This window comes from Indicator indicator, chromosome 31 (genome assembly GCF_027791375.1).
Source record: "Indicator indicator isolate 239-I01 chromosome 31, UM_Iind_1.1, whole genome shotgun sequence".
NCBI classification, from domain to species: Eukaryota; Metazoa; Chordata; class Aves; order Piciformes; family Indicatoridae; genus Indicator; species Indicator indicator.
In genome coordinates this window covers 1938851-1952095 of record NC_072040.1, presented here as the reverse complement: position 1 = coordinate 1952095, position 13245 = coordinate 1938851, and the positions used below count along the sequence as shown (strand labels likewise).

Below are 13245 nucleotides of genomic sequence, written 5' to 3'. Positions count from 1 at the left end.
ATCTTAACCTTTCTATCTAACTGTGGATTTGCATGTTTTCCTTCAACAAAAGCTGATCCTTTTTCATCAAAAGTGTCTGCAAAACTTTGAAGGCCTGAAAATCTGATTGTGGTGCTCCCAGGGGTATTTGGAAGTTAAAATGTACTTTGCATCCTCTTCACTTGTGCATTAGTCCCAGATCTCTGAAGTCCAAAGTTGTTGTCATACACTTTCTGTTGTCACTAACTTTGGCTCACACTGCAAAGTGTCATCCAGGAATTGTGAAGCAGCATTTCCAGCAATCCCTGTAGTGACTTTTCTAGTTTGCAATACTTGTTGGTGTTTTTTTTGTTTGTTTGGGGTTTTTGTTTTTTATTGTTGGTGGTTTTTTTTTTTTTTTTGCATGGTTTTTGTTGTTGTTTACTTTGTGGATTGTCTTTTGTTGGTGGTTTGTGTTTTGGTTTTCTTTTTTGATAGAGGTTGAAGTTTTTCTAAAGGGAGAGCTCATGGCACCAGACCTCCTGACAAGAGAGTAAGTCCATCTGTCTCAAAGGGTGGAAAGGATTCTTGCATGGGAGTTAGCAGGATTTATTGAAAGAGCTTTAAACTGCATTTTAATGGGGAAAGGGACAACACCAAGCTAGAGGTAAAGCCTTTGGCACAGTTTCCCACAGCCTTATCCTGGAGAAGTATGTCCAGAGAAGGGCGAGAAAGCTGAGGAAGGGTTTGGAAAACCCTGGTGAGGAGCAGCTAAGGGAACTGGGCTTTTGCAGCCTGGAGAAAAGGAGGCTGAGGGGAGACCTTCTGGCTCTCTACAACTGCCTGAAAAGAGGTTGGAGACAGGTCAGGGTCAGTCTCTTCTCCCTAGTGACAAGTGAATAGACAAGGAGAAATGACCTTGAGTGGTCCTAGGGAAGGCTTATTGTGGATATTAGGAGCAATTTCTTCCCCAAATGGGTTGCCAAGCCCTGGAACAAGCTGTAGTGGTTGTGTTCCCATGCCTGTAGGGATTCAAAAGTCATGCAGATTTGGTGCTTGACAGCAGCAAGTCTGTGTTAAACCTGGGAAGTGCAGAGCTCCTTCTACTTTAACTAGAATGCAACTGTGTGGCACTGGCACAAGTACAAAGGTCTTGCTGTAAACAGGTTGACTGAATCAGCATGTTGAATTTAGCCAGACTGTAATTTAGTCATCATGGTCCATTATGTTTTGGGTCCAGTTTCCACTTGCAGTAAGAAGTTGGGGTGGTGGTGGTGTTGTTTTCTTGGAAAGAAAGCACAATCTTTTCACCACTCTGCTTGTATATTCTTGGCATTCTGTAGAAGAGTTATTAAAAATATATATCCTGTACTACTCTTTCGGAATAATAGAGCTGCAAACCCAAAATGTGGTATTTTTTATAGCCCATGATCAGTTAATTTTAATTTCAATTAAAAATGTATTAAAGCTGGTGACAAAATGCATGCTTAAATACATTTTCTTTTCTGTGTAGAGGAGAAAAAAAATGGAACTGAAAATGCTGTGATACTTAATGCAGATTCAGAAAGCCACAAGATTTTTTGAAGTGTATGCTCATAAGGAGGTTTTTCTTAAGGAGGCAAATACTTCCTGAATTTTCATTGGCATATCTATGCAAGAAGTTTAAAACTGCTCTTTGGGATTGAATGTATAGTGTCAAATCCAAGAGTTATTTTGCACTATTGAGTCCCAACATCTCAAATTCATGAAATCTTGGGGATGTGAAATGAGCAGATTTACAGGGGTTCTGTATCTTATTAGATTTATGCCTACTACTCTGCTTTTCAGCATGTTTTATTTATACAGGAGAGACCCACTGCCACACTGCTGTTTCAAAAACTTAACATGAAAGCCTGCATTTCATCAGTCAAACAGAAAAGGTGTGTAATGTTTGCAAATAATTAAGTAATATTTGCAGCCCTGGAAGTATTGTTTCTGAACAATCAAGTTGTCCATTTTCACTGCCCAAAATGGAATTTAGCAGAGAATATTAGTGGGAAGCAGACTGGGGGGGGGGGGGGGGGGGGGGGAGGAGGAGGGCGAGGGGAAGGGGAGGGTTAGACATCAGAAAACCTGCTTCAAGAGCTTGATGTTAAAACTTTCATAATTATATAATAATACACTATGAGGTGTGTTTCCAGGGTGCACTCTTGAATGGGGAGCTGATGTGAGGAGGAGATCCATATTTCTGTGATGGCTTGCAGCATTGCAAAGCCAACCAGGCTGGCTGAAAGGAGGGTGCCGTAACTCCACTGCTTAGCCCAGAATGTTAGGGGGGGTTGGAAGGGACCTTGAAAGATCTCTAGTCCAACCCCCCTGCCAGAGCAGGATCACCTAGAGTAGATCACACCTAGAAGAGCAGACGAAACTAGCTTAGTCTTAAGAGACAAGAGGCAATGGGCACTAAGTGGAACATGAGGAGAAACTTCTTTCCTGTGAAGATGACAGAGCGCTACAGCAGGCTGCCCAGAAAGGTGGTGGATTCTTCTCTGCTGGAGAGATTCCAAACCTGTCTGGACATGATCCTTCGTAACTTGGACCCTGTTTTAGGTGATCTCCAGAGGTCCGTTCCAACTCTCATTATGCTGGGATTCTGTGAAAATGTTTGGGAAGAGCTGCTGATGCTTCCGCTGGAATTGCTGCAGATTACCTTACTTTGTACCTGTTTTGTAACACCAAGTCTTGACTCGTGCTCTCTCCAGCTAGACCCTGCACCACTGACCACACCCTCTGCTCTGTCATTCAGCCAGTTCTCCATCCATCTCACTGTCCATTCATCCAACCCATGCTTCCTGAGCTGAGCTATGAGGATGTTGTGGGAGACTGCCTTGCTGAAGTCGAGGTAGACAACACCTACTGCTCTCCTCTCATCCACCCAACTGGTCACCACAGCATCATCAAAGGCAATCAGATTGGTCTCTTACTCCAATTGGAGTAGACCAGGAGCTGCAGTGATGTTGAACTGGATGCTGTAGGCCTGTTTGCTTTGCTGCAGAAGTTTGTTTGATATTACCCAGTGTTCTGGCAGACACAAGAAAGCTTGACTAGTACAAGCTTTCAGCTCTCCATATTAGTTCTCATTCTGTTTTGAACATTATTTTTCTTTTGAAAAAAAATGATATGGAATGATTGTCATCAGTGGTGATGCAGGGAGACAAAAGCCTGTTCTGTATTCATTGAGTCTATTAACCCCACAGGCTGAGAATAATGGGAGTGTTGTTTTGATTGGTAAATGGAATATATTTGACACAGGGCTGAGAACAGAAAAGTGTCTGCAAGCAGCTTTTTTAGTGGATTTGTACACACAGAGTAGGCAGCTTATATGTATTAGTTCTTTGTGGACTGAATGCTCAAGTGTAGGGAAGGGGTTGATTTATGGCCAATTGTTTGCTTAAAGTCTGTAAGGTGTTGAGAATTAATTGTACAGATCAGGGTGGTAAGATGCATGATCCTGCCTGAACCTGACAATGCTGAAACCTGTTATTTGAAGCCAACTGTGATAAGCAGAACTCACTGGAAGAGGAAATCTATCTTGATTTCATGCTGCTTAGGAGTTAGCAGTTACATCACAAATATTTTCCCTTTGCATACTTGTCAGGAGAATTTCCTAGTGAATTTAACTTTTCCCCTGCTCTTTAGTGCTTAACTATAAATTCTCACAGAGTCAGTTTGAGTTTAGTTTCTGGCACTGTCCTTTTCCTCTGAACCTATTGCAGACAATTCTCCATGGGCATTACTTTAATTTTCTTCTCCTGGAAATCTGCTTAATCTCTTTTCCACTCAAGGCACTGTCTGAAGTCCATAGAAGCAAATGTGGGAGTCTTTCCAATCATTTAGCACATGCACAAGATGCAGAGATATTTTCTTCACACTTGCTGTAGCATTGAACAGACTCATGATCTAAGAGTACCCTGGTAGCATTTGGCAGCAGGTTTGAACACTTCTTGCTTAAAAAAAAAAAAGTTAAAATATTTTTGTAGATTGGTTGATCCAGATCCTAAGGGGCCTTGTCTTGCAATCATGCCAACAAAGTTAGGTTTGACAAAGCTGGAAATAGCTGAAATTGAAAAAAAGTTAAGGTTACATCTTCAAACACAAGAGGCAAAGGAGCACTTCTAGCTATGATCTGTAGAATAAATCATTGGCAAGTGAAGTCAAGCAGAAAGGCTCAGGGGCCGTTTTGGAATCAGCTGTCACAGGGCATGATGCCAGCTGCTTTTCAGGAGCCATTATTATTCCTTTGTTCAGAGACAATCCTTGACATTGTCAAGTCTCTCCAGTCTTTGCTCTGGCTTTAGTCTCCAAAAAAAAGAACATTATGTTCTAGCTGCCTGTGTTCAATTTAAATGATTCTAGCCTTACTAACCCAAAGTGAGACTGACTGAAATCTAAGTGTTATAGAATCATAGAATCAGTCAGGGCTGGAAGGGACCACAAGGATCATCTAGTTCCAACCCCACTGCCATGGGCAAGGACACCTCACATTAGATCAGGCTGGCCAGAGCCTCATCTAGTGTTGTGTGAGGACACATGAGGTGATGAGGACCTCTCTCTTTTTCTGCATGGAATGGTCAACTAACTTCACAGACTCTGTGCTACACTCATGACTGACCCTTACTTGAGTGACTCCATTGCTTGCTTGCCCACTCTGTAGAGGGAAGACAGAGACAAAAGGCCCAGGTTTCACTTTTGAGTGACTTGCTCCAGTGTGGCTATTAGTGGTTTTCTTTTTGGCTGTTGTAGTTTTACTGCCCTGTCTTTTAGATTGCATGTTCCAGCCTCTTGTCTTTTTGGCTCACCATTTAAAGAGGAGTTTACCCAGTTTTAATCAACCTGCCTTAGCTGTAGCATGCTCACCTGCCACGCTTTACAGATGTTCCTAAATATTAGCAGAATAGATAAATACACCTGGTTTAGACACTGATAACACCAAAGTTAAAGTATTAGTAAGGTATTTCTGCATCTCTTTGGCTTCTTTCTGACAGCTTGGCACCACAGATGAAGGAGTTTTCAAAAGATGTAAAAATAAGTTCTTCCCCAAAACACTCAAAGTAGGGATTGATGTTACATCTTTAGATTATTTTCCTGACACTGGCATAAAGAAATATTTAACCTACTTCTGCTAAGGGAAATCAAAACCAGAACCAAGAATGGATTTCCCAAAAGTCTTAGTGACTCTTCAGTGACAATATTTCTCTCTTTAGGAAGAAAGAGCTGAGGTGCTTTTAAAGCAACCCAGAACTAGGCTCCTGCTGAAATATTGAAAATCCTGAGATGTACAGATTTCTGTCAAATATTTAACAGCTTGTAATGTATTTTTAAATTTCAAGTGCCCTTGCATTTTATTGCAGAAAAATAATATTGCAGAATAATAACCTGCATTGGAGGTGATCCATGGCAAGGGTCCAAACCAAAACTGACCAGCTCAAACTATGGCTTTTGTGTAATCCCTCAGTGAACAGCAACAACCAAAAAGAATATTTCCTCAGTGTTTAATTCTGAAAGAGATTTTTTCATAGTTCTTGTTTCCTACCAGAACTTTGGCTCTTTTGATGTATTTTTCAAATTCATTCAAGTAGATCACAAAACCTTTACTGACTGCTGCTGTATTGTGAGCAATAAGAGATCTTCTTTAGTATTAATAACTACCTATTATACATGTGTTGTGTAAATACAGACTGTAGCATCCACTTTATATTTTATTATGTATTCTAGGTATGACACAGATCATTTGTCTCTCTTGGATACTTTTTTGGCTGTTTTTCCTCAAAAAAAAAAAAAAGTTTTAAAGGAAATTCAAAGCTAATGATCTGTTGTTGTGGGGAACTCTACTACCACACTGGAAATCTGCTCTCATGAATTCCACCATATGGTAACATTGCACCATATGTTGATTTTCTTTTTTTTAAATATATTTAGTAAATGCATAAATATGAAATAACCTTTTTAAATTTCATTTTCTTTATTTTGACTGATAGGGCCTCATTATTCAAATAGAGCTAAATGTGCCTCTTCCAAAATGTGTCACATTGTTGCATTTCCTGGAAAAATCAATGGAAGTTATTAGTGCAGTGTGAAAAATATTTCCTGTAATTTGTGTGTGTGTGTACACACCGAGCAGGCTTAGGCTGAGAGGCAGAGGAACTGCAGCAGATACTACAGCTGCTGAAATCTGTACCTATAGTACAGATTTCTGCTTCTAGCTGTAGAATCTTAATGACTGCATGGCAGAGATTTACATGAGAAGTATGCTGTGTGAAAGCTCAATTTGAATGTCTCACCTCCTTTCTTCTATATTTTTGTTTGAACTTCTGACCCCATTAAATCATGGTAGCATTTGCCTTACTCTTACCCCATTAACCTTCCCCCTACCTGTGAGCTTGCTTTGGTTGGGGTTTTTCTCCTTCCTCTATGGAACTTATGGAGACACTTTGGCCATCTCATACTAGTCCATTTTCAGTGCTAAGACTTGGAGAGCCAAATACAACTCACTAGATATCAGTTTTAACTCCATCTTTGCATGCATTCTTGTGGGTATTACTTTTCCAAGGAAATGCAGAGTTGCACACCTTCTATTGAAGAATGAGGCATCAAGGCAAGCTTGAAGACAAATTGATTAAAAACAAGGGCTTAGACACTTCAAGCAAAAGAATTCTCATGCCTCATCATCAAACCACACAGTGATTCCTTACTCATTTACTTGTGTGAGGGTTTGCACAAGGATAGATGCTGTAAGCAGATAAAACAACTCCTATTATGCAGGTTCCAGATGTCAGCTCTCCCTGTGGCTTCCTTCAGAACATGTTAAGCAGATTAGAAGAGGAAAAACTTCATCTCCTCTCTAACAAGCCCTTATCCCATCCTTTGGAATATTTGGCCTTTTTCAGTAACTATCTTTGGCAACGTTTTTCTAACCTTTGAACTTTCTTCTGCCTTCAGTGCACTTGTTGCTTGACTTCTGTTTCAATCTAAACACTGAAGCAAATATAGGGAACACAGGAATATATTGCTGGAGAACACAAAGGATTTGGTGTAGTGAGGAACGACCAAAAAGGCATGTGTCAGTGTGAGCTGAAATTCCCCACACACCAGTTTCAAACCATCACAAGGCACAATGCAACGTTCTGGGCAGCCTTTAGGTCTGGTTAAAGAGATAACAGATAAACAGTTAAAGATAAGTATAGAGCATTCTTATAGTTAGGCTGAAAAGTCTATAATCATTTAGATTATAATAATACTCACTGACTGTGAAGTCATTAAGAGCTGTTTATCTGATCAATATGAAACAATGGAATTTCCAAGTGGATTTTCCTTCTTTCAACATCTTGCAAGCTTTTCCAACATTATTATTTTCTTCTATAAATAATTTTGCATGGTGTGGGGCAACAGGGGTTCAGTTATTTGGCCTCACATGATTTTCTGAGGATGTACCTTCTGTTTGCGTGGCTTTCATTGTGCTTTTAAGGACTCAATGTAAGCTGGCACAAGCAGAAGGTATGAATGGTGTGTTAGCTTCAGGTAAGCCAGAAAGGATGCAAATGTGTATCTGCTTCACACATGCAATTTGTGCAAGCAGTTGTTAGTGCTTGAGGAAGGTTGGTGTGGTGTTTTTTATTTTTGCCTTGTAAAGATGTGAAATGGATGAAAGCAGTGAAATACTTTTGATTCTTTACAAACATTTTGAAACCAGGAAACCCAGTCACTGAATGCACCATGCCTACTGTAGTATCCTTGTCTATAGATACAGAGTGCCAACAGGCAAGAAATAGTCAATCAGCTGAAATTGGCATTAATGGCAGAGATCTGAGAGACTGGGAAATCTTTTTTTATTATTATTTCTTGGACTTGTGTAGCATCGTGAGGGGAATTAGCTCAAATGGTAGAGCGCTCGCTTAGCATGCGAGAGGTAGCAGGATCGATGCCTGCATTCTCCAGTGCTTTGAAACCCTGGCCCAGGTTGGCAGAGAGGTGGGACCCATTCCAGGTCAGGATTTTTGGGTCTCTGCACAACCTGCTCTACTTGATGTCCCTGTTGACTGCAGGAGATTGGACCGGATGACCTTGAAATGTCCCTTTCCTACCCAAACCATTCAGTGAGTCCATGATATTTCTGTTGTAACCTGTGCTTGCCAAATTCTGCTTTACTTTCATTTTGCTTCTGCAAACAACTCTGCCTGCATACCTTCACTGAGCCCCATCCACTGGCTCAAGCAGCAGAGATGGATAGCCTGAGGTTGTCCAGTGAGTTTTCGTTCTTATCATTGCACAGGCACAACGCAGCCTGCCAGGTACAGCCAGAGTGAGGAGGATTCCAGCATCTCCATCATGCAGTAAGCTCCTGTCAGTGAAAAGATCTTATGCAGTGATACCCTGGTTAAATTTGACAAAGACCCCAGATTGTGTAAATCATGCTGTTTTCATTGATTATACTCTGAGAGCCTTCCTTAAGGCTCCAGAAATCACTTTCACAGATGCAAGCAGTACAAGGAACTGTTTAGTGAAGCTTTTCATGGATTGGCTCTTTGGTAGAGGATAAATCTTTCACATATACAGATATTAAAACAATTGCTCTACTGGAAGAGGGTTGGGTTTTTTTTGTCTTGTTTTGTTTGGTTTGTGTTGTTTTTTTTTCTCCACTGAGCATTTGTTTATTATAAACCATCCAAGGTTAATTTTCACTTAGGTTTTTACAGGGGCATACCGATGAGAAGCTTTGAAACACATCTTGTGTTATGCCAACTGTATTAATTAAAGCAGTGCTCTGGCTGGGGTGAGTTTAATGTGTAGGAAAGAGAAGTCAAAGTTTAGAATGGGAAAGTGATTCTCACAATTGCTTCAGGCTTATCAGTGCAAAAGTTGGTTATAATTTAGGAGGTTTTGAAACGGGTTCTGTTCACTTCTAATCTGTGTCTTCTGATGAAGTAGTTAGTTTTGTGTTTTAACATTAGTGTGAGGTTTTTTCTCCCTGAAAAATGAGCCTCCTTCTGCTTGAGGAAATGTGTGATTTACTCTGTTTTTGAGCTTCAGGGCCAGTGCCTAATTTTCTTTTTATCGCAATCTTAGTTCCATAGTAAGCAATTTCCTTTGGCTTCAGTGAACAGAAATTCTTTGGATATCATAATTATAAACTGCACATTATGATTTCCTACATTTATTTTTAAAGAGAGAGATTATAGCATGTTCTTTTAGACTGCTTTTATTTTATTGTCTGTGAGTTTATTAATGCTTGTGTACATGGAGACTTTAGTTGATAGCCTATCAACTATAAAAAAACCCAAACATTATACACACTGGAGTTCAAAAGCACAGCATAAAGTTGCCAAAATAAAATTGCTAGCACACCTTAATCACATTTTTATCACCTCATACTTCACTCTCAGAAACATATTTTCAAACAAGTTTTATATGAAAGCGATCAGAACATTGCCTGGCTCTGCAAAAACTCATAAATTGGGTGCAAATTATCCTGTAGCAATCTAGAAATCTATTTTGCTGCTTAGACATTGTGCTAAATTGTTTCTTTTTTCACTAATAGTCTTCACTAATAAATGATGGCCTGGATTTGTGAGCAGGGGTGCAATAACTTCATGCTGCAGTGCCATCAGCCTGTCCTTAGATTGCCTGAAACCAAGGGAATTCTTTACTTAGGAGGACCTTTCATGACTGTTTTTGCCAGCTAGGTTTTGTAGGTAATGCTTCTTGAAGTGCCTACATCCATACCCTTCAATCCAATAGACTCATTTCCTGCTGTTGGCAAAAGTGTCACAGGCACAAAACTGTTTTCCTTGGGCAATGGAACCCTTGAATGTAACAGGAAAAGCCATCTTTGGGCTCCTTAATCATCCTTATCACTGATCTTCAGGAGAAGCAGAGAATGGGGATTCAGTTACAGCTTCCTGATGCCTTAGTGGTGCAGTTTCAGCTCCTCAGGGATGGAGATCAGAGAGGACACCTGGTCCTGTAGAGAGGTCTTGCAGACTTTACACCCTCCTATTCACTTCATGGTGTGCAATGGTTAGGATTTGTTTCAACTCTGGTTCTAGAGTCCTGTTACAGCCAGTGGGGAAAAAAATATATCATACAGACAGTTCCGCTGGTCTGTCTTGGAAACCTGCTTCCAGAGTTGGAAGTTCAGCTTTGGTGCCTGTCTCCCCTGTTTCAGTCTCTTGTTTTGTTTCCCAGGCAAGATGCAGTCTTTCCCACCTAGGTCTGCCTCCTCCTCTAATCCAGATTGTGCCTTAGCCCTTGTGCAGATGCTGTGCCTGCCTTAGTCATCATCTCTCTACTTTGGGAAGGCCCAGGTGGAGTGGTTCAAGAAGCCATAATGGTGAATTTCTGGGTCTGAGAAGTTGTTTTCCCCATTAAATGGCAGGAGAACATTACTCTCTAGGCTAATGGTATAGGCTAAAAATTACATTTTCAGAGGTACTCAGATGCAAAGTGGAAGGGCTGCTCACTAAAATGAGACTAAAGTAAACCAGCAGCAAATAGTCTCAAAGTTGTTTAGTTGTGGATTCCACCATGCAGTGGAATCACTGCAGAGCTCCAGTTCACCCACATTACTTGTCCATCTGGCAAGGATGTTGATGCACTCCTGAATTTGAGGCTGCACTGGCCCCTTCTCACTACAGACCTCCCTGTGTTTTGCTGGTCATTTAAATTCCCATTTGCAAAGCATGTGAGGCCTGAAGTCTTTCTGTATCCCCCTCAAAATGACTACTAGAGTCAAGGGAAGCTGAACACAGATTAAGGGCAGAATTTAGTCACTATTTGCAAAACACTTTGGAGTACTTGGGCATGAAAGGCATCATATTAGGTAAATATTTTCATTCTGAGTTAAAACCTGGAATCTGTAATTCAAATGTTTGTAATTTCTGAGCTGAGGCTGATGCATGCATATGAAAAGATTTTATTTGGACTCAGCTTGCTTGCCTACTTGTTGATCCTAAATTAAATGAAGATGTTTTTTGTTTTGCCTGGCTGAGGGGAAAAAAACAGCAACAGACATTCCTACTTCTGGTCTTGTTTTCTGTCTGAAAAGTGCAGGCCAGCAAGGGGAAAAAAAAATCAAACATGAATTTGTTGATAGTTAGCAGAGAAGGACCAAATGTCTCCTATTTTGACATTTACTAACATAGATTTGCCTTTTAAGACATAGTGTGTAAACCAGATGTAAGCCTGACTGCTTCATCTACCCTTTCCTCTGGGATGACACAGTGGGGATGACTGTTTGTGTAAAACATCTTTATTAAGTTGGTGCTCTAGTACTTGTCTACTGGAGAAGTGGAATATATTCTCCCTGAGGCCACTGGTATTAAAGACCAAAGGCATAAATTTGTGTTCAGCTATCAAAAAAGAAAAGCCAAGGGGATTCTTACTAGAGAAGTGCTGAACCACCTTTGTCTAGACATCATGGCTCTCAGTTTGGGCTAGAGAGATGGAGAGAGTTGCCAAGTCCACAAACACTGAAGAGCACAGCACCTTCCTCTGTCTTTCCAGGTTGTCTTTTCCTATCTTTAGATACCTCTCCTCTTCACACTGTCCACAGTGAGTGTATCCTTTATCAGGTAATAAGTTGTCTGACAAGATAGCCACTTTGTACCTAATTGTGCAGTTTGTTTATGTATTATTGATGAGGCTAGACTTGAACTCTGCTTTCCTTAGAGGCTGCTTGATAAATCTGTTGGCTAATCCTATCTAAGATGCTGAATTACCTGCTGGAGCATAACACATGACACTGCTTTTGCTTTGTGTTCTTTAAAGGAGTTGCTTACACAGTTCCAAGGAGCTGTGTTTAACAGTAAGAAATAAAATCAAATCCATAATTCACATTGCTCTGTGTTAACAAAAGATCTTTAGGGATGCTCTGTAAAGCATAAAATACTTCCTCAGCTTTTAAATCAATGCTCTGTTTTAGCTTGTAAGGGCTCATGTAGCTAAGGGAACTTTCTGAACTGCAAAAATCTTGCTGATGAGTAAGACTATTACACATGTCAAAACACTTATGTTGTGTATCACTAATATGAGCTGAAAATATTGGAAAATTAATCACCTTATGCTTTCCAAGGCAGTAGTTACTATTTCAAGTGAATGAATAAAACACCAAATTAATTTTCTATCAAAGCATGAATCTAATGATGGCACATTCTTGTACTCTGTTATTATTTCTGAACTTTTGACTTGTAGGAGCTGACAGAAGGGAAAGTTGAGAGTATTGCAAGAACTGTAGAGCACAGGAAGAAGCAGTGATACTCTGAGTAGCTATTTATGAATTCAGCTAGGAAGATTCCGAAGCTTCTGTAAAATCTTGGAACCTCTTAGTACTTCTCTTAGAAGAATATCAGAAAACAGATTGTTCCTGACACCCCTGGATTGTGCTGGATGCATGAGTCCATTTAATGGTTTACCTAAAAATGAGGGTGGAAAGGCAAACTGCACCTCAAGTAGAGCTTTAATTTTTTGGGCTTGATCAATAGATGTTCTACTCAGTGTTAGGCTTGAAATCAACAGAATTATACTGGCATAGACCTAGACCAGTGCCCTGGTGCAGGCACTGCCTGTGAGAAGCTGCTTCATTCTGAATTGCCTCCAAATCAAGGATGTTTTGCTCCATCAGCGGGCATCATTATTCCAACTGGTGCTTTTTGTGTGCCTTTGAAGCAGCCAAATGTGGTTTTGGCAATGTTTATGCAGCTGTTGTTTCTGCTGGGCTTGTATATCTGCAAATCAGAGCATGATTTGTCCACTTGAATTTTTCTCTGTTCCCTCTTTACCTTTTTGTGACATAACAAACACAGAGCTAAGGTATTTTAGATTGGAAGTGTTTGGTTTGGAAATGAGTTTGATCATGTGAAGAAAGTTCATTTTGAGTCTGTACAGAAGAGAGACAATCTTTTAGGCATGAACTTTGAAGCTGTAGTTTTCAGTGGGCTGTTCCTTCACTTTCGAAGCTAATATTGAAAGTAGCATTTCAGACTTCCAAACACAAAGAGAATTTTAAGCCAAAAATGACTCAAGCCATTTATTTCAAGTTTAATGTGCACTCATTTAATGGTCTTTAGGCATAGAAGATTATGCTAATTTTCATCACAGATTTTATCAAATGTGGAGGAGGGTGCATTAATAATTCAGTAGCTTATAGAGAGAGGTGAGAGAATATAATATGGGGCACTTAAAGGATAAGGCATATTTGCCATGACATTACTGTTTTAGAGTACTTTCGTTGATTAATAAAAGAGCTAAGGAGCC

General features: G+C 40.1%; 1 protein-coding gene and 1 non-coding gene across 2 annotated transcripts in view; both read left to right on the top strand.

The window, feature by feature from the left end:
- Positions 1-13245, top strand: part of TOX (thymocyte selection associated high mobility group box) — a 196328-nt gene that overhangs the window by 82407 nt on the left and 100676 nt on the right. The window lies entirely within an intron of this gene.
- Positions 7859-7931, top strand: TRNAA-AGC (transfer RNA alanine (anticodon AGC)). The gene has a single exon. It is a non-coding gene; the product is annotated as a tRNA-Ala (tRNA).